The 20,125-nt window shown below is 44.1% G+C and overlaps 1 long non-coding RNA gene across 1 annotated transcript; it reads right to left on the reverse strand.

The window, feature by feature from the left end:
• Positions 1-14,446: 14,446 nt before the first annotated feature.
• LOC140254440 (uncharacterized) lies at positions 14,447-19,798 on the reverse strand. Its single transcript, XR_011904207.1, has 3 exons — positions 19,700-19,798; positions 15,677-15,804; positions 14,447-14,841 (listed from the first exon to the last, which is right to left on the reverse strand). It is a non-coding gene; the product is annotated as an uncharacterized lncRNA (long non-coding RNA).
• Between the last annotated feature and the right edge of the window lie 327 nt (positions 19,799-20,125).

Genomic DNA, 20,125 nt, shown 5'->3' on the forward strand with positions numbered 1-20,125 from the left:
ACTTACTGGGTGGTTTACTTTCATGCCATTTGTTTCTTTCCTTCACCCATATGGAAGATCCTTTTATCTGAGCTGCTGATTTTGGTGTCCTTTCTTTGGGTTGTAGTGGTGACTGATATGGCACAGCTCTTCCCTTATTCTGCCCATGTCCTTTGTCAAGCAGGCTGTGGTTTAGTTTTTCAGCCAATTAAGTTGCCTTTCTTTTAGGAACACTTTTCTGACTTCTTCCTTTGCAGTTTTTCAGCGGTTAATGCTGCTATTTCTGCTGATGCTTTATCCCTTCTCTTTCTTTCAGTGCAGTCTTACTGCACATTCTGCACTTACATGGCCCTAATCAACATGGCTGGTGATTTTGTTTTTCTGAAGTGCTGTGGTTTAATTTCGCAGGTGGTTTAGTCCTATTGCAGTTTTTGGCTTCCTCCCCTGCTTCCCACGTGGTAACAGTCGAGACTGGGATGAGAGGGGGAACAGGTAGAAATAGTGAATTAAAGATAAAAAGAATTTACTAATGTAGAAAACAGAAAGGGAAAACTCGATTATGGCTATGGTATGTACACTCATTTATTTATGAGTAGCAACTGTTAACCACACAATTGCCCAGCCACCACTGACCGATGCTCAGCCAGTCCCCCAGCATCGGTAGCGTTCAGGCTGGACATTAGGAAATATTATTTCTCTGAAGGAGCGGTCAGGCAGTGGTATGGGCTGCCCAGGGAGGTGCTGGAGTCACAGACCCTGGAGGTGTTCAAGGAATGATTTGACACTGGGTGATCTAGCCATGGTGATTCCATGATATAGTAGGCCAATGTATAATCTGATTTTTCCAGATGCAGTGTATTGTAGGGGATGTGATATAGGAACTCAGTGCTGTGTTCTTTTGCCCAGGTGATTCTAAGATTGTTTCAGGACTGAGTCCTGTTGTCTGACTCAGTTCTTTCTGGGTTGCCATGTCACCAGAAGGCTTGATTTTTCAGGGCCCTGAACAGTAATTTGGGCAGTTGCAAATGAGCATGGGGTCTGTTTCCAGCTACCTGGTGGTTGCTTCCACCACTGGAAGCACGTGGTGCTTGGTTGGCCAGCAGCTGTAATCCTTTTGCACATCTCAAAGTTTACTTAATGTTAGGAGTCAGAGAGCTTCTTTGTGTTTCTTCTCCTCCCATTTTAGTAATGGCTTTGCTCAACCTTAATCCTGACTTACGGGCTTCTCTCCTTGTTAAATGTTTTGGCTTTTATAGACATCTTTTTCATCTTGCTTATAGGAGTCAACAGTTAAGGGCACTGATTAGTTCTTTGGTTGAACTGCTGGACTTATTATAGGAATTGGAGTGACCACAGGGCTAGTTGTGAGGCTCATGGCAGCTGCAGGAGCCTTTAGAAGGGTTACAGTACCCACAGGTCCATCACAAGCACTGAAGCAATTGCAGGGCCTGTTGCAGGGATTGGAGCAGCTGCAGAATGTGTTGCATGGGCTGGAGCAGCAGCAGAACCTCTCTGATCTCCCCCATTCTGTTCTCAAAGGAACATTAAAAAATGTTTTGTCTGTGTAATGAAATACTTCAGTGAAGGTGTTTTGACAGCTGTCTCTATGGCAGGGCAGGTGGTGGGAGAGTAGTCTCCGTGTATTCTTTCCTTCCAGTAGATTCTTTCATTCTTGTGTTTGGTTGATGCAGAAGGGGAATTCACAGCACAAAGTGCTCACTAGAAACCTTGTTTTTTGAGAGGGAAAAAATGCTTCATTATTTTTGGAGGCTTTTTAAAGCTATAGAAAATATTTCCGGTATTAGTTATCTGAAAGGACATCTGGGCAAAAGAATGAGATGTGTTTTATCCCTTAACGATTGTTTGTACTCTTTAAATAGAGATAAGGTACTCAAATGTGTGGAAAGTTGGGTTTCTGTTCAGTTTCTCCTTTAGGCGTCCTCTCAGCACCAACCACCTTCTCTGATGCTTTAAAATCAGAAACAGAGAACTGAGAAGAGTTTATTTAAATCTCTGAGGATACGGCAGTAGTCCTGAGAAGAAAGAGAAGTGGGTGAGCCTGAGCTACCCTCTGCAGTGAGTATCAAGGCAGAAAATTATTGTCTTGGCTGGCCAAGAGAAGATATGATGTTGCTTTTATGCTTTTATGTTTATTATTTATTATCATCCAGTATTTGATTTTTACACCATTTTCCTTTTTAAAGCTTTAGGTCATTCAGCGTCACTGAGTTCAGTGGAAGCAACGAATCCCATGGATGTATCTTCTTAGCTTTAAAACAAGAAAGGGACTTGAATGTTTTGCTGATCTCAAATCCACCGTGAAATCTTCAGTGTGTCTCCAGCTGTAGGTACGTAAATACTACCACTATTATATCAGGAGGCGGTTCATGTTGTTGTCACAGCTGTGGTCGAGTGATCTGAACTTTTAAAATAAAATAGAAGGTAAGTCAGAAGTGTACCAAGATGCAAACTTTGACTGATGCAGCTCTACCATGGGAAGCTTGACCCAATGCAGTGGTTGAAGAAAGTTTTTCAGGAAGCTTTGAGGGGATCCCATTACTGTGTACCAGAATTTGCCCATTTTTACATGCTGCAATGATCTCTTAAAAGAGAGCCATCTTTCCATGCATAGAATTGGAGAACGTGTGAATTGCTGATGGCAGCAAACTGTGTGTAAAAGATGAAAGATCAGGTCAGGACTCTTGACGCTGTAAGATGTACAGGCTGTAGCTTCATTCCACCCATTTAATTCACAGCTTTTGTATTGTTGTGTAGTTTTAGCACGGTCATCCGAGCTTTTGAGAGGATAAGAATAAAATATGGAGAGGACAGTTTTTGAGAACCAAGCTGGTACTTTGTCTACTTGTAGGATTTTTCACAACCGAGCCACCAGGACATCTCCAAGGAAACCGATACGTTTAGGTGTTCTTTCTACCAAAGGACTGCTAAGCAGCCTATACTGCTGTCCACAGTTTGCTGTGACATAATTGCTGGAGCGGAGAATTTACAAGCTTCCCTTTGCTTGTCCCGGCTGAAGTGTTTAACTCTGCTTTCTGTTAAATGGATGAGGCTAAAGTTAGGAGGACTCGCCTGTATTTTTAAGGAGGCTGTACTGATATTATTTTTACCTGAGTATTTCATGAAGCATATTTTTGATGCTGAAGTGGCTGTGAGATCAGTGGTAATGAAAGGGTGTTAGCATGCAATGTAATGTATGTATGTATTTCTCTGGTGTATTGAAGTTGGAGGTATTCTTTTAAAGTTCTTCAAACAGCTCTGTGGTGAGGATGATGTAAAAAGGCACATTGACAGAGTGTATTCTGGTGAAATGTTCACAGAAGCAGAAAGGGTTCCTGCAAAGCTGTGGTTTGAGGCCAAAATGCAGAACCGTCCAGATATCGCTTGTTATGTAGCTGGAGTTGTTCATAGGTGTCTTGTATTTTAAAATGCAGTGGGGAAGCACCGGAATCTATTCTGTCTGTTTCTTGATTAAGCGATGAGACTTTACTGGAGGTCAGCTGATGTGTAAGGGAATTCCAGCCTTGGTAGACTAACAGGTGATGCTGCTTCAACTTTAGGTCCCTAACTTTTTTCTTTTAGTGAAACAAATGCGAAGTTAATTGTCACAAGGGAAGTTTAATGTGAAACTGAGTGAGAATGGGGATAATCAAAGGAAAGATTTAGCAAATTAAGTCCATATATTTGATGACCCACAATAATGTTGTATTCCTTCTTTCTTTTTTTGATGCTGTTGTTGGAGTAAAATCCTGAAAGTAGTGTTTTCACTGAAGAAGTAACTTCCTGCTGGAGGCTGACAAAATGGTAGAACAATATTCAGCCTATTTCATAAAATACAAAACTTCATTGTGAAACGTGATATGTAGTCCAGTTCACCTGTCTTCCACTTGGCCTTAGAGTGATATGCATGTACACAGTACATCTCAATTTGCCTATAAGAATAAAGATGACAGAATTAAAATGTCTCAAGTGAAGCACTCTAACATATCTATGCAGAACTGGGGAAGCCTCCAGTGATTTCCAACATCATGGGACACATTTTCTTTCTGGTAGCTTAGGGGCCTTTCCATTAATGTCATATTTTATGCATTGTTACACATAAACACACATAAGTAGATATCACATACACACACACACACACATATATATATCACATATATATGTGTGTATATATATATCTATTACTTGTATGGTTAGAAACTGAGAACAAAGTTCACAATGGACTGGCATTTGTAAAATGTGTTTGTTTAGTATTATTTTTTTTTGTAGGGGCTAAGTAAGTTGTTTTTCAGAAATATCCCCTACCCGTGTTTTCAGAAGAGTAAAAATAGCAAAATGTATCCTGTTCTGAGAGAGAGCGTTCATTCCACAGTTCTTTTAAATTGCATAGTATTAAATAAGCAGTAAAATAGATGACTGTCACCAGGAATAAAATCAAGGCAACTGATCTTCACAGTCCTTCTAAGGACTCTGAACTTTGCTGAAAAGGGAAAACATGATAAACAGAAGAATGATGTTTTAAGATGCTGAAGAGAATAGGCTGTACGAATGAGAATCAGTGTGCGTTTTAGATATGCTGCCAGGTGGATGAGACAAAGGTGTGCATTTGTCAGCATTATTGCTCTTAGGTTTTGATTGTTCCAGCATTTTGAAGAAGGTGTTTTGGAAGGGATGCACAAATTTCACAATCATTTTTGTACCACTTAATAGAGGTTGTCTATCCACAGCTCAGAGGAACAATATTTGTGTCCCTCATGTGCTTCACATTAACCTTTAATCCTTGAAATCCTACGTACTCTGTCCCACAGCTCCTGCTGTTTCTGAACTTAACTCCAGATTCTTGAAGGCAGGAATAAACTTTCCAGTCAGTTGAAAGATATTTGGCTGACCATCTGTTTCCAGGATCTAATTATCTTTTTTTTTTTGGGGGGGGGAAGAGGGGAAAGAAGTTCACATTGTTTTTTATAATGTATATATGTGGGAAATGTGATTACTGTATGAATTGTGCAAATGTAATTAAAGATATGGTCACATTTTCTGTCAAAAAGTAGTTCCTGAATTTCACCGGTGTAAGTAAGAGGGAAATGAAGTTCAGCAGTTGTCCCTCTCACCGTGATGCTGTGTCTGTAGGCTTTACGTGGCTTCAGAGATGCACCCAAAGCCAGCAGAATCTTGGTCTTGTAACGTGAGGTTTAGACAGCGAACTTTAGACTGCAGATTGTTGGAAATGTTTCCACAAAGGACCATTGCTGAAGAATGTTCCACTAAAAACATTTCCTTCCTTTCTCTTCTTTGTTTTCAACTTGTAAAAATGGATGTTTTCAAATGACTTTCTCTGGTAACCTTTCCTTCATCCAATACATAAATTCTCATCTAAATGAAGAAAAAGAGCCACCCAAAACCAGCCTACTTCAGACAGGTATTTGAGCCTGTTTCACTTGGATTCCGGATAAGAAAACTCAGCACTAGTTGGCACAGCTGACCTACAGCAACATGCTGGTGACATATTTGTGGGATCCTGAGTTTTGCACAAGTGGAAACGCTTGGTTCATCTCAACACCTCCCAAGCAGCGATGAAACTATTTACTACTCTTTTAAAGAGATGCTGAAAAGAAGGGGATCAAAAAAGGACAGCTTAATACACAAGTAGAACTGCTAATTCACTTCTAAATGCATTTTTTTTCTGCTTATAAAATGATCTTTCATTATAAAGACTGGTTGAAGTCTTTCAATCCGCTCCACACTCAACAAGATTTTTAATTTTATTGTTATGCATGTAAATCAGAAAGTCTGCGTGCTGATGCCTTTTTTCCTTGAGACTGAGCTTGTTTCCCTCTGCTTTTAATCTGAGTGAATTTCTGAACAGACCACAATACAGTATAAATTAATAATTTCCTAGCGTCATGCATTCTGGTTGGGCTATGATTGTTTCGCATGTTAAGTTTATGGATAAACAACTTAATTTGTACATTGTTAAAGTGAAAGATAATTTTTGATTAAAACTGAAGATTAATTCTTTCAGATATTTCCGGTCTCAGTGCGTCTCTCCTGGACGCGGTGCTCTGCATTGAAGATTGTCATTTGCTCTGGAGTGCCAATGTGCATGCATGACTTTGAATCCAGTTATTCCCTTGTGTTCATCTGTGGGGTTCAATGGAATAGCCTGACTTCAAGCAGCCGAATAGCATAAGGGAATCTTTGCAGAATCACACCAACTTCTAAATGATTCTCTGTAATATGAAACATCCCTTATTCTTTTCTTCTGAATCCTCTGTTTTGTATGCTTTCTTTGAATGATTTTTCTCCTTTCTCACCATCCAGTAATCAATACTAAGCTGTTTAAAGGTGCTATGACAGAACATTCTGCTTTCTTATATGAATTAAGATTTTATTTTTTAAGCAGTATAAGATCTCTAAGCATTTCTTTCCACTTTTTGCTGTGATATTCCTTTCTGTCATTTCAAGTGACTCCACACTTGTCATTTTCATCACGCTGGAAGCACAATCCGTATCTGAGAAGTGGGCTCTGAATTTGTTTGGTTGGCAAAAGCCGTGGTCTAAAAAGGCATCAGAGCCCTTTCAAAATGTTACGATGGATGCTCCACAGTGAGGATTTCTGTTTGCATTCTACTGTGAACCATAAAATTAATATAATGGAAAGAGATGTTAGGCATGCTCAGAAAGGCCTGCTCATCTCTAATAATGGCTTCACAAGGCACAGCTTGGAAGCATATTTTCACATTGAAAATGCAATTATATTATGCATTATATAGATTGTTTTCATTATATTACAAAGTTAATTTCCTCTATCAGATGGTTGCAAATGATGACTGGCATTTTTTCTATGAATGGAATTAAAGGAATGTTAATAAAAGTAATAAGGGCTGAACTGTCCCGGCGTGTGAACTTAATTTGTGACTGTGATGTCAGCATGTCAGCCAGAAATGCAATCTTGCTGATAATTCTCAATGGTCCCTTTTATGTGGCTTTAAGCAAAATTGTAAGATGAATTGCTGGCATTCACTCACACACCAGATAATTAATGTATTGAATGTTTGATTTCTTGTTTCTTCCTGTGTGTATACATACATTACAAAATGACCGTATGTTGTGGTGTAAGGACATCTTAAAATTGGGCTTCTGATTCTTCGCTTAATTTTCATTTTTTGAAATAAAGGTATCCTATTCCTTCTCATTTCCTTAGGGATAATATCTTAACATACTGCCAGCCTCAATTCGAAAAGTGTATCAGACAACAACCGGCCCGGCGCAGACCTAGAAAGTAATCAAGATATTCACCTCGCACTCTTCCATGCCGGTCAGCTGCGGCCCATTCCCTTATTTTAGTATTAGGGCTTCTGTCTGTTAAGTGGCCACTTATGTACTTTATTGCCACACGAGCCTGGAAGCTGGGAATGGAGAGTCACACGGGGATGTATATCCCACAGCATTGGAGAGTTTGGAAAGCTTCCCCTTTTCCCGGGAACTATCTTTTAATAGTTATTCAAGGGCAATATGAATTTCCAACTCATCGTATTAGAAGTTTTGATGTAACTGAAAACTGTGATGGTGAGAGATGACATTGTGGCCTATGACAGAGCAATATGAGGGACCCAAAGCTTCATTTGGATTCTGAATTCTAGCAAAGAATCTTGAGGAGATAGTGAATTATGTCATTAAACATAAACATGTTTTACCTTGATTAAAATGCATTCTGCTATGGATGAGAGTGCAGGAAACTTGTGTTTAATATCGCTCAGAATGAAAAGCAACAGCTCCTGACATCTCCAAATTAGGGTTAGGGTACCAGTGCTTTTTTTTATTATTATTATTATTATTTTTTTGTTAACTTTGAGATATTTTCCAAGATGTTCGTATGTGACATAAATGTTTTCCTGTTTTTAAGGGAATTTGATTCATTTTTGTCCACCTTACACTTAAATCACGGTGCATAACAAAAGCAAAGCATGGTGAACTGACAAAACAAAAACTCCCCTTCATCACTTGGTTACCCGAATGGACATTTGTACCTCAGTCAGCATTAAAATAACAGAGGTTACCATTAAGTAATACTCACATGTAGCTGACAAAGCTGATAAAGCTTAGGGGGACAGAGGGCTCTGCGCTCAGTAACAGTGAGCAGATGAAAAATCCCTGAGTTATTTTTGTGAAGTCTGTTGCTTTTGAAATCTATGGACAGACAATCAGCACTCGGCTGAGCTTCTAAAACACAGTGATTTCACATGCTTTGTCACACGTGAATTATAAGGAAAAATGACACAAAGATGGTAACAGATATTCAAAAGATAACTTATAAGGGAAAAACTCACTAATATGGATGCCTATGTTGGGAAATGCTGAGGCAATCTCCACCAGGAAGCACTCACCAAGAAAAGCTGCCTTAGTTATGGTCAGCCCTTAAATGAGGTCTAGAGGAGGTGGAGTCAAGCTCCGCTCCTTCCAGGAGCACAGATGAATTACTCTCACCTATGCTCCCACAACAAACCCGACACTTGCCTCAGCTGATTAATCAGAGCTTCAGGCTGTGATTACCAATTTCCCATACATTAAAATATTCGGATGGAGATGAACTTTGTATTATCCATCTGTTAGGAAAAATATCTATTTTCCTTGCAGTAAAGCTGGCAACAATACTTTGTCTTACCCAAATTTGCCTGCTGGTTAACATGAACAATTACAGTGATGAGAAAACCTGGTTTGTTCTCGGTTACAGTCAGAGTTTTGGTTTCTCTCACCAGAAGCGTTTGACTTTTCATCAGGCAGCCTAATGATTTTCCTTTAAAGGCTGCCGATCCCTTGTTGCAGTGTATCCAGATTGATATTTTATTACAGAACTGGGTTTGTTGGCAGATTTAGTCAAATATTCTCACCGTACCTTTGATGAGTTGAACAGGATAAAATAGTTTCACAGCCTTCTTTGTAGAGGATAAAGGGCAGAGGCTGGAATTCATTTCTATTCACAAGATCTCAGTTAGGAGAAATGAGGTTCTAATCTCGTGACTGGAAGAAGCTGAGGGAACTAATTTGCTCGTACACTTTCTCACTGCAATACATGACAGGTTCACAGCAAGAAGTTCTTTTTCCTTTTCTCTCTTCCTTGTTCTTTGTTTTTTAGTTTGTTTGTTTGTTTCTATATGTGGGAGGTGTTGTTGGTTTTGCTTCTTTTCTTCTACCTTCCCAACTGTATCTTAGTATCAGGATTCCCTCCGGTGACCTGCAGACTCCAACTGCAATCAGACTCTGAATGTTGTGCGTTGATTCTGAGCAGAAAAAACCAAACCATTTCATCATTCATGAATTAGGAATAGCACAGATTTACAGTCTGTGACCCAGGGAAAGTATTCTCACAGCTAGCGATCACTTCTCGAGGCTTCTGAGATCTAAACCTCCCATCTACCTTGTTATTCATGTTCTCAACCCGTATTAAACTGCACTCTTTCTTTCTAGTATCACATCAAAGTCGCACTATTTTGTTATTTTTTGAAGGAAATCCAGACAAGAATAGGTGTGGGGTTTTTTCCCCCTCATTTAGTAACAGACATTGGTATCTGTATTGGGTTTCTGTGACAAGATTTTGAGAGGGAGGGGAGCAGCAGGAGCGATCTCTGTCACGGGCAGGGCTGCCACCCCCTCAGTCACCCCCCATCCAACCCAGGCTCGAATGCCTCCAGAGATGGGGCCATCACGACTTCTCCGGGCATCCCGTGCCAGCGCCTCACCTACCTGAGTAAAAATTCCCTGCCTCTTAATAAGTGACCTAAATCTCTCCCCTTGTAATTTAAAGCTATTCTGCTTTGTCCTGTCACTATCAGGCTGTACAGAAAACGCTAAATGGCAGCCAGAAACAGTGATGGAACGTCTGGAGGGAAGTCCGCTTTGGGCCTCTCGGTCAGAATCTGTAGCCCAGGACACGTTCACTTTGAGCACACGCACCCATTTGCAGGCAGTAGGTCCGGAAAGCGAGAGATGTATTCATACATTTACAAGCCAAGGAGTTGTATGTGCCAGTACCTGATCGCTGTAGTTCACAACTACATTAACTGGATGGCTTTGCCAGAAAACCAGCAGGCAAAGGTTTCCCGCCGCTGCCCCCAAAACATCCAGATTTCCAATTAAGACCAAGACTGCTAAGCAAAGTGAGTTTAATCACTGAAGTCTTTACACAGTACCTTGGAGATGACCGAACTCTTTCCGAAAGCGTTCCTGCCTATGTATGCGTCACATCAACGTAACCCCAAGTAACACCGTACAGAGCCGTTCATAAAGCTGTGCTGCAAATGTCCTTCATCAGCTCAGGCACATCATTAACCCCTGCGGGTGTTTGCCACATCCCTGCTCCCATATTTCCACCTCCACCTTTAGTTTTTCTTCCTCAGTCAGGTACAAAGTTGTTACATATTTAACAATCTTTTTTGGTTTTGTTCTTTGGTTGTTTTTTGTTGTTGTTGTTTTGGTTTTTGTAGTTGTTTTTATTCTCCTTTTTTTTTCTTTGGATGAGGGCCAAGAGAAAGCGTGGCAGAGACAGAAAGCGGACAGCAGGGGACTCTGGAGACCGTTAATGGCGGGGACGTTCTTTGGAAGGGTGTCTCGTGAGACGCAAAGCTATCCGTTCCAATTTGGCACAATTATTTAATTGATTTATGAGTCCGTCAAAGAGAGGAGAAGGGGAAGCGCGTACTAAGCTGTCATTTACAGAAACGTCATCTCAGCCCCTAATTCAGATCTAGGGCTCACACGTCAAACCGTCACGGCCCCGGGCCGGCCGTAACGAGCCCCAGCTGCGCTAACGAGGCGGCGAGCGTCAGGCGGGGCCGCGGCCGCCGGGCGCAGCTGCGGCCGCCCGGGCGCGGCTGCGGTTCGTCGGCGGCCCGGGGGCGGAACCGCGCCGACGCCTCTTAAGCTCCGCCTGAGGCCGCCGGTAGCCACGAGGGAGTCGACGGGAATCAGCATTACGAGGAGCCGAAGCGGGTGTCGTTTCTTCGTCCGGTCTTCGCGTCGGTGATGCCGAAAGGCGGTAGGTGGGTTTGTTTGTTTGCGCGTGTTTTTGGGGCTTGGTTGTGATGTTTTTTGTTGTTTCGTTTCAGGCTGCTGCCGGATCTTTCGCGCCGAGGATCTGCCCTGACTGGTGAGTCGTTCTATTAGAACCGGAGCCGCGGAGACGGCGCGCTTCGGAGCCGTCCGGGGCCAGGCTTTCCCGACGGGAGACCGCCGGGCTTTCGCTGCGCTCAGTTTGGAGCCGACGCGGAGTGGCCCCTGGGCTTCCCCGGCTTCTGGGAGCCGGCGCGGCGTCGCCGTCCGGCCGCCGTCACGTTTTCGAAGGGAGTCGCCGCTCGGTTTTCCGAGTCGCAGCGCAGCCCCGCCGCGTTCTCGGTCCGTCCCGAGATTTTGAGCGGCTTTCTCGGATCCTTCCTTTTTGTCGAGCCGGAGCAAGTGGCATGGAGCCGCGTTCCCGCGGTCTCGGTGCCGCCGGGAGTAAGAAGCGACGGCGAGAGCCGCTTAAACGGAATCTTTTTCTTTTCGCAGATCGCCCGAGGGTCGCGGCGGAGGCTCCTTTATGCCGGAATAGCTGAGGCGGTGGAAGCCTTGAGAGTTTGGGAGTTAATAGGTATTTGTTTTTTGTTTTTGTTTTTTTCCTGCAGTAATCTCGCAGGTCCGCCGTTCGGCCGCTTCTATTTCCTCGCCTTTAGTTAGGCGCGGCGGTCGGGTTCCGACCCGGCGTTTCGGATGGGCCGGCGCTGTGCCGCCGCCGGACGGGCCCGGGCGGAGAGGGACCCCGGGGTGGCCTCGCCTCTTCGGCCGGCGTTTTCGGGCTCTTCGGTCCGTCCCGTTTTCGGCGAGGGGGACGGTATCGCGTGTTCTCTCGTTTTCTTTTCTGTGTAGTTTCAGGAGCGTCGTCTCATTCTCCACACGGAGACACGGCTGGACAGGAACGCTGCCGTGGAGGGCTCACAGATTTTACAGGAATACGTTCGGGGTACGAGGCGGCGGAGTCGGTGTTGTGGCGAGAGTTCCTCGAGGGACGCGGAAACGAGGGGAACGCCGAGGAGCGGGGCTCGAGCGGCCGGTCCATGTGGGTTTCATTGCCGGGGGCGTCCTTCGCAGGCCGGGACCGAGAAGCGTGGAAATGGACGTGCACGCGTCCAAAAGGAGCTTCTCGGCTTCAGTCGTTTGTTCTATCAGTAGGTTTGTACGTCCCTGCTAGTTGTCAGGAAAGTGAAATGTATCTTTGCAGGAGGTTCGGTCAGCGAGTCTAAGACTAAAATTTTTGTGCAGGTGACAGGAGACCGGGAGGAGCGCGAGGCCTCCGGAGCTCGTCTTCAATTGCGAGTAAGTGACGGGAGTAACCTGAACAAAGGGAGCTGGGGTGAGTGATTTGCAGGTAGTTTTTTACTCAAGGAATCATTTTATTTTTGCAAGGGACTGGAGGACTGCAGGGTAAAGACGATCGGCGCAGCTTTTGGGAAGCGTGAGAAGGACGGCCGGCAGAACTACAGGTTTTCACTCTCCAGACAGGTTGTGGAGTCGTGTGGTCCCGGGATACTCAAGTTGGGCCCGCAGCATTCGCAATGGAATAACCATCACAAAGCCACGGAAGCAAGGGAGCCGAACAGCAGGATTTTTTCTTTCACATCGCGTTCTGTAGCGGAGCATCGGCTTCGACAAGGGAGGACGGAGGGGAGCAGGGGAGCGAGCCGTCAGACGAGAAGGTCGGCCACGCGAAAGCCCGTCGGGATGAGGATACGGCGTCACCAGGTAGGGGCTGTGTTTCTTTACACTTTTTTTTGGAGGTAGATGGAGCGTTTTCGGTCGTGCCCTCGAGGCGTGTGACTCGTTAGAGGATTAGGGTTAAGAAATATTGGTGTGGTTGTCCTTTAAAGGTTTTGTAGTGTGAGGTGCTATGTCTTAGAGCTGTTTAGTTTTGTCAGGTTCTAGTGCAGCTGGTGCGTCTGTCGATGCCGTGGCTGGCGGGCAAAGGCAGGTGAAGGCTGGCGCTAGAGTGTCAAGCGGGCTGTTTTTTGGGGTTCAGCAGACGGTCGGCTGGAGGTTAGCACTGCGGTGAGGGGGTTGTTTTTCTGTTGCCGATTGGCCATAGTTATTGGTTAATGGTGGAATGCTTGTTGTAAATGTTGCCTCAGGGAGTTGGAATCGGCACGGTGGCAGGGGCGAGTCAGACGGCTCGTTTGGATCAGGTTTAGGGGCTCGCATAGGTTGGCGTTGTGTTCTTTTGTGTGGTTTCTGTTAGTGCGGAGCCTGATGTCCGGAAGGCAGGGCAGATCGGTTGAGGCGTGTAGCATCGGCAACTTGTGTAGTTTTTGGTGTATGTTTGTTTTTTGTGTGGTTCGGAGGCTAGAGTATGTAGTGTTGTTTGTGCTTCATTAGGGGACGGAGCCGTCGGGGGTTAGCTCGATCGTGTTATTGTTGGCACCGTCAGGTTAGCGCATGCGGTGTCTTCTTTGTAGCATTTGCCTCGGTCAGCAGTTGGTTTTGTTGAAGGTCAGTTAATGTTTCTCGGTGAGTAGTTGGTTCTTTGTGTCTTGTTAGGACTTGGCTGGTTTCTGTTTTTTGCGGCAGCGAGTTTTCTGAGTTTTGGCTGGTGTTTTTTGAGGGAAAGTGTTCGTGTCGGTGAGCGTGTGGAGTTTTCGGCTTTTGTCAGCGGTCATTGAATTTTCCTCGTAGAGTAGTTTTGCGGTTGGGGTGTGTCAGGACTTGGTTTGTTTTTGTAGCGTCGAGTTGGGTGTTTTTTGAGATTTAGTGTGTTTGAGCACGCAGAGTTTGCTGCTTTGGTTGTTGGTTAAATTTTGTTGTTGAGGAGTTAGATGTTTCTGCGTTTGTTAGGACTTGGCTTGTTTTTTGTGGGGAAAGTGTAGTTGCTTGGGGTTTTTCTTTTTCTGTGGTTAGTTTGGTCTGTTAGGTGTTGGCTTTTTTGGTATTTTGTGGTGTTGAGTTGTCTTTGTTAGTTAAGGCTGGTGTTTTTCGCGGAGTTAGTGTTTGAACATGCAGAGTTTGCTTCTTTTGTTGTTTAAATTTGGTTGAGGTGTGTTTGTTAGGTCTTGGCTTGTTTAGTTGTCTTAGTTTTTGGCTGGCTTTTTTAGTTTTCTGCTTGTGTTGTTTAAATTTCTTTTTTGAGGAGTGAGATGTTTTGTTAGTGCTTTGCTGTTTTTTTGGTTTTTGAGATGTTAAGTTGACTTTGTTAGTTTTGGTTAATTGTTTGGTGAGTAGTTTTTTTAGTTGGTGTCTGTTTGTAAGGACTTTAGGTTTTTGGTAGGTCTTTGAGTCTTTTTTTTCTTGGGCTGTTTTCTTTGTTTGGACTTTGCTTTTGTGCTGACTTGGTTTGGAATGTAAGGGGGAAACTCTGGCCGCTCACTCTTGGAGTGAGTGGCCAGAGTTTCCCCCTTTGTAATGGGGCTAGACACTGGGTTTTGCACTATCTCTAAAGAGATATTTTTTTTTTATTTTTGGGCGGGATGGTGGGTTCATGTCGGTCTTTTTGTCGGTGGGGGGGCCTGTGAAGGCCCCCCCTGAGTGGGGGTATGAGGGGGCCCCACCTGGCATAGGGGCCCCCTGAGTGGGGGTGAGGAGGGGCCCCACCTGGCATAGGGGCCCCCCTGAGTGGGGGTGTGGGGGGGCCCCTCCTGGCATCGGGGCCCCCTGAGTGGGGGTGAGGAGGGAAAGCCCCTTCTATAGGGGCTTCCCCTGAGTGGGGGGCAGCTTCTTCTGAAGTTGTCTTCCCTGTGTGCTTCGGTGTTTCCTATGTGATGATGGCTGCATTGTGGTAGGGTTCCTGGGCTGTAAAGGAGGCTTGGAGGAGTTGGGTTCTATGTCCTGCAAAAGGAGAAAAATGAAGTGTTAGGATAACCCATAATGATGAAACAGCTTTTTTCTTTGTAGTCACTAAATGGCAATTGGGAAGCAGAGGGGGTTGCCCTCTTAAAAGGGTTTAGTCTGAGATACCTGAGAAGGAGTTAAGTTGCTATTCTGCTCTAAGTGTTTGTTTTTGTTTTTTTTCCAGGAATGCAAGTCAGTTAAATAGAAGAATAAAGAAGATGGTCCAGATGGTTCCTCGTGTGTCAAGTCCAAGGCTGACTTGAGTGCTTTTCTACATTTATGTAATATTTAATAATCTCTTTCCATTAATGAGATTTAACTCAGTATTTCTAAGTGTGCCTCCTTAAATGTGTGCTGAATGTAACCTGTAGGCAGGCAACTTAAATTTTAAAAATAAAGTATGAAATAGGACTTGCTTTGTAAGAGAAGTCTTTGAATTACTACTTATAAATAAAATAAAAAATAATAAATAAATTATTATTACTTTGTTATTACTACTTTATTATTACTTATGCCCAACTGTAGAGGGCAACATCAGGGTATAACTGTTCTCATTTCAGTGTGTACCACTGCCATATCTCTAAGCTCACTTCTGTAAGGTGAGAAGTGAGTTATGATGTCTGTCTTGTTTGGAGACAAATAAAATAAAGGCTCAAAATGGTCTTTCAATAAAGCTGTTGTGGGTGTCAGAGTGAGTGCTGTATGTTGTCAGATGTGAGTGGGATGTCTTATGCAACTAAGGGAAAGAGAAGCCTCGCTCAAGACTTTGTACAGAGGATGCCTGTCTGTCTTTGAATAAAACAAAGATTACTATGGGATTTATGTCACTTACCTCAATAAAAGATGTGCTGGTTTTCTGGACTTGAGCCTTGTTCCTTTGGTGTGAGTGTTAGGCTGTTTATCTTGATTAAGGTAAAAGGTGATCCCTCATAAGCATGCCCAGTTGTTATGTTGCATAGCCTGTAGAAAAAGAAATTGAGACTTAAATTCAAATTAACTAATGCAAGACTATATAACATATCAGATAGGCTTTACGCAACAAGTGAAACTGCAGAGTACGATACCAGTGATTTTACTGTTGCAGTTGAACTTAGAGATAGAAGTATTCCTTTAATTCAGTAAAGGTTTGAGCTCTTCAGAAAACACTTCTTTCTATGTTACAGTTAAGTCTGCTGACAATTTACTGTGGTTTCTCCCTAGGAAACTCTCTAGCTGCTGCTTCTCCTTTAAAGCCTTTGCCTTGAAACTTGGTGATTTTCTGTGAACCTTGGTCCCAAACTGAGACTTAACTGTAATACAAAATGGGGTGGTGGTATTGTGTCACATTGTTCTGACTGAAATAAATGGAACTGCATTCCCTTCTGCCTTTGTTTCTAAAAGCAAACAGGTTGAATCTTTTCTGCCGTAGTCTTCAGTTATGTACTGGCTACATGTTTAATAAATGATCTGTTTCTGCTACCATTGAAGTGCAGCAGTTGTTAGATAATTCAGGATTGTGTGCAAAGCTCACTTAAAAATGATTCTGCTTTCCTATTGATATGAACAGCACAGCAGTACATTAGTAGATATATCTAATTAATAGTTCAAGAACATGTTAGAAGGCAAATGATCATCGCAACAAGCATAATGATGGGTTGTTTTCCTGAGGAATGCTTAAAGTCTCTTTAACTGAGCTAATAAATGCTTATAAGAAACAACAAGCTCATCACAATTACAAGTCTGATTTTTCTAGTAAACACAAAAAGAAAACACCCTTATTGCTCCTTGCTGCTCACTGTCAGTCTGTTGACTGCCCCTGCTATTGCTGAGAGTCCGGTCCAAATGCTTCGGCAAGGGGGTTATAACAGGTCAGTCTCCTGCACCCTCGCTGTCTATGTAAGATCTAAACCAGCTAACAGATAACCAGTCACAGCCACACTAATAAAGTATGAAACTTGGTGCGTTACCTACCCTTTCCTTGAACACCTCTCGGGATACTGACTATGAATCAGTAAAAAAATAAAAAAATAATAATAAAAAAAAGTATTTATATATATATATATATATAAATAAAGAGCAGAATTGCTCTTGCCAAACTGCACATGCTTTGCCAGCCTCTCCTCTCGTCATTTATCCTAACAAACGCTTGCAGTCTCCTTTGTAGGGGGTCTGAGTCAGTGCTTAGCTTTTATTTTTATTATATATAAGAGGTACAAGGAGGAAGGGCTGTCTGCTGAGATAGGACTGACTTTCTGCATCCCCCTGCCCGACAAGCGTCTTCCTTACATGCTCAGATAATACAGAACTAGAACACTGCACAGACACCTCTTTTGTTATGCGTGCGCTCAGTGGAGCGAGCGGATGTTAGAAACGAAAAAAAAAAAAAAAAAAAAAAAAAAAAAAAAAAAAAAAAAGGCAAACTTATAGCAATTATTTACTGAATCAGAATTGCTTAAATCGTTGCAGTTAATGACGCTATCCCCTTCATGCAAAATGGCAAACAGGTCAGAATCAGTAATACAGATATAGCTAACAAGTACAGATTGTCTCCCACGCAGCATCAAAGACTTTCAACCGCTAAAATCCAAGACATTTCACTAAACATACTGTCTGCATAGAATCAGTATTAGTGTGTTCTACCACCAATACCCAGAAGGGCTGAACAGAAAGTAAGTTTCGTAGCTATGAAGACTCAAACAGCCAAACACGCCCCTCTCTTGATCCCCTAGATTGAAAAACGCCCTCCCTTGTCACGCCGTGTGGGAGCTCCCACATTCTCTAGATCTACGCTCACGTGGGGAAATCTCATCTACAGTAATAGCCCTTCCGCATCAAATGGACTTTTCAAGCTGACAAGATAAATTCCTGCCCTCAAAACCGTGCAATAAATGTCAAAGTAAGGGGATTTTTTTCCCAATTAAAGAGAAATCAAACCTACAATGACAGTAGGAGATCTTTTAAATTCCTTTCTCTGATATAACCCTTCTCAGCAGTTTCTAAGTTCTTAATTACTTCACACGTCAAAATCCAGCCATATAAATAGAAATATTAAGGCTACAAAGGAAAGGCTACAGCTATTATCTTTGTAACAGCACCGGAACCACTGCCGTGAGATCACGTAACAAAAAGAACAAGGCTTACCTGTCTCTGAAGATCTAGGCTCACTGAAAAATTCCACAAAGCAGGGATCTCGAGCGAGAGATCCTTCCTCACTAGCAAAAGGCCCTCGAGTGAGGTCTGAGAGGGGCAGAACCTGGTTCCAGCCCTTCCCGTTGTTATGGTAAATCGCCTCCGCCTGTGCTCCCGAGACAGACCCGGTCTCCTCGCCCAGATGCCGGATCCGGTGATTCGGACGTGGATTCTGAAGTTCCCTGACAGTCTTGCAAATCTTACTGCTTAAGATACAATCTATATATATGCATACTATATATATGTGTGTGTGTATATACGTATATTTTATATATTATATATATTATATATATATACTGGTATACTCCAGTACCTAGACACACGAGCCTCGGATAAGTCAGGCTGAACCGCTTATCCTTCTCAAAGCCTTTCCCGAAAGATGGGATCCCCCAAACTTCGCCACCTTAGCAAAAGCTTGGCAAGAGCTTAGCGAAAGCTCCCCAGAACTCCAAGGACTCTGATTGAGCTCAGCACATGAGGAAAGAAAACTGCAGAAACTGTCTGACTCACAGGCTTTTTTACTGTTCTGTTTTAAATGGAACTCTGATCAAGTGAGATGATCAAACAAGAAAGCTCATGCCTCAAGTCGCTGTCTGACTTGCTGAACCCTCATCTCCACTACTTGTGCTGAGGTAGAAGATCAAATCTGACATTTCTCAGAGAGAAGCCACTGGCAGAATTTGCTCAATTCCCAGAAGGGGCAATTGTTTAATTCAAAGAAACCTCACAGTCATATGTTCAAAAGCTCACAGGTTTCCAACCCATCTTGTTTGCATTGCCAATACTCCAAATATTCCAATTATTTTACCAGGGGAAAAAAACCAAACACACAACACCACTATCAACAACAACAACAACAAAAGATGAAATCATCCTTTCTTTGCATCTCAAATCATTAACCCTGCAGTACGTACTCTGCTCACACAAGTCTCAGTTTTCTTTACCCCACGGGGACGAATAGCAGCCCCTAAGGCCCGCTCTATGGAGCAGTGCTCTTCAACCTCGTACCCGATGACGCAAATATAGAAATCGCGCGCACCCTAGACATGATCACTGATGGCACCGAGCTCGGTGGTGCTGCTGATACAATAGAAGGGAGGGATATCATCCAAAGGGATCTAGACAAATATGAGAAGCAAGCCCACGTGAACACTACGAGGTTCAAAGAAGCCCGGAGTCCCGCTTGGGTCAGGGTTCTAGTGGACTAAAAGCTGAACGTGAGCGCAACGGCACCCCCTTGCGGCCCAGAAGGCCGGCGGCATCTTGGGCCGCGTCAGAAGAGAAAGGGCGTCGGGAAGAGGGAGGTGACGGTCCCCCTCCGCTCTGCCCCGAAGGGCCCCGGCTGGAGTCCCGCGCCTGGGCCTCGGGGGGAGAAATACTGCCGGAGTGGCTCCGGGGGAAGGCCGCAAAGGGAGCAAAGGGCTACAATACTTCTTCCAACGAGAAACAATGAGGGATTTGGGTCTGTTTATCACAAGGGACAAAGGCCTCATTACAGCCTACTAGCACACGAAGCGAGCTCATAAACAGGACAGACGCTGACCTGTTATGCGGTCTGTGTGATACTGTTGTACTGATGTGAAATACAGCAATAACAGGAGGGTGGCAAAGCGCTAGGCAACCAAAGACGAGCCCGAACGCAGCAACTGCCACAGAAGCAGCACCAAAGAAAAGAAAAACGCCTCACCTTCTAAAGATCTCTCTACTACTCACAGAACTCGGGCAAGATGCTCTCACCTCCGCCGCCGAGTCTTAAATGAGGGCTGCGAAGGGGTGGATCCCGGCTCCGCCCCTTACGCTGCGGCGCCCGCACCTGAGCTCTCCCGGGTCGGCCCGGCCCCTTCTCGCCACGTGCTCCGTCATCGCTTCCAGCTGTGACTTGTCATCTCTGTTACAGCCTGAAAGAGACAGGATAAGGCAGAACGGCTGTAATTAACACAGGGGACATTTAGGTGACATCTTAGGAGGCAGGAATGTCTTACTCGGGGCGGCGAGGCGCTGGCGCGGGACGCGCGGAGGAGCCGTGACGGCCCCGCGTCCGGAGGCGTTCCGCACCCGGTCGGACGGGGCTCCGGGCGGCTCCGCCGAGCGGGTGGCGGCTCTGCCTGTAGCG

This window comes from Excalfactoria chinensis, chromosome 6 (assembly GCF_039878825.1).
Source record: "Excalfactoria chinensis isolate bCotChi1 chromosome 6, bCotChi1.hap2, whole genome shotgun sequence".
Taxonomy (NCBI): domain Eukaryota; kingdom Metazoa; phylum Chordata; class Aves; order Galliformes; family Phasianidae; genus Excalfactoria; species Excalfactoria chinensis.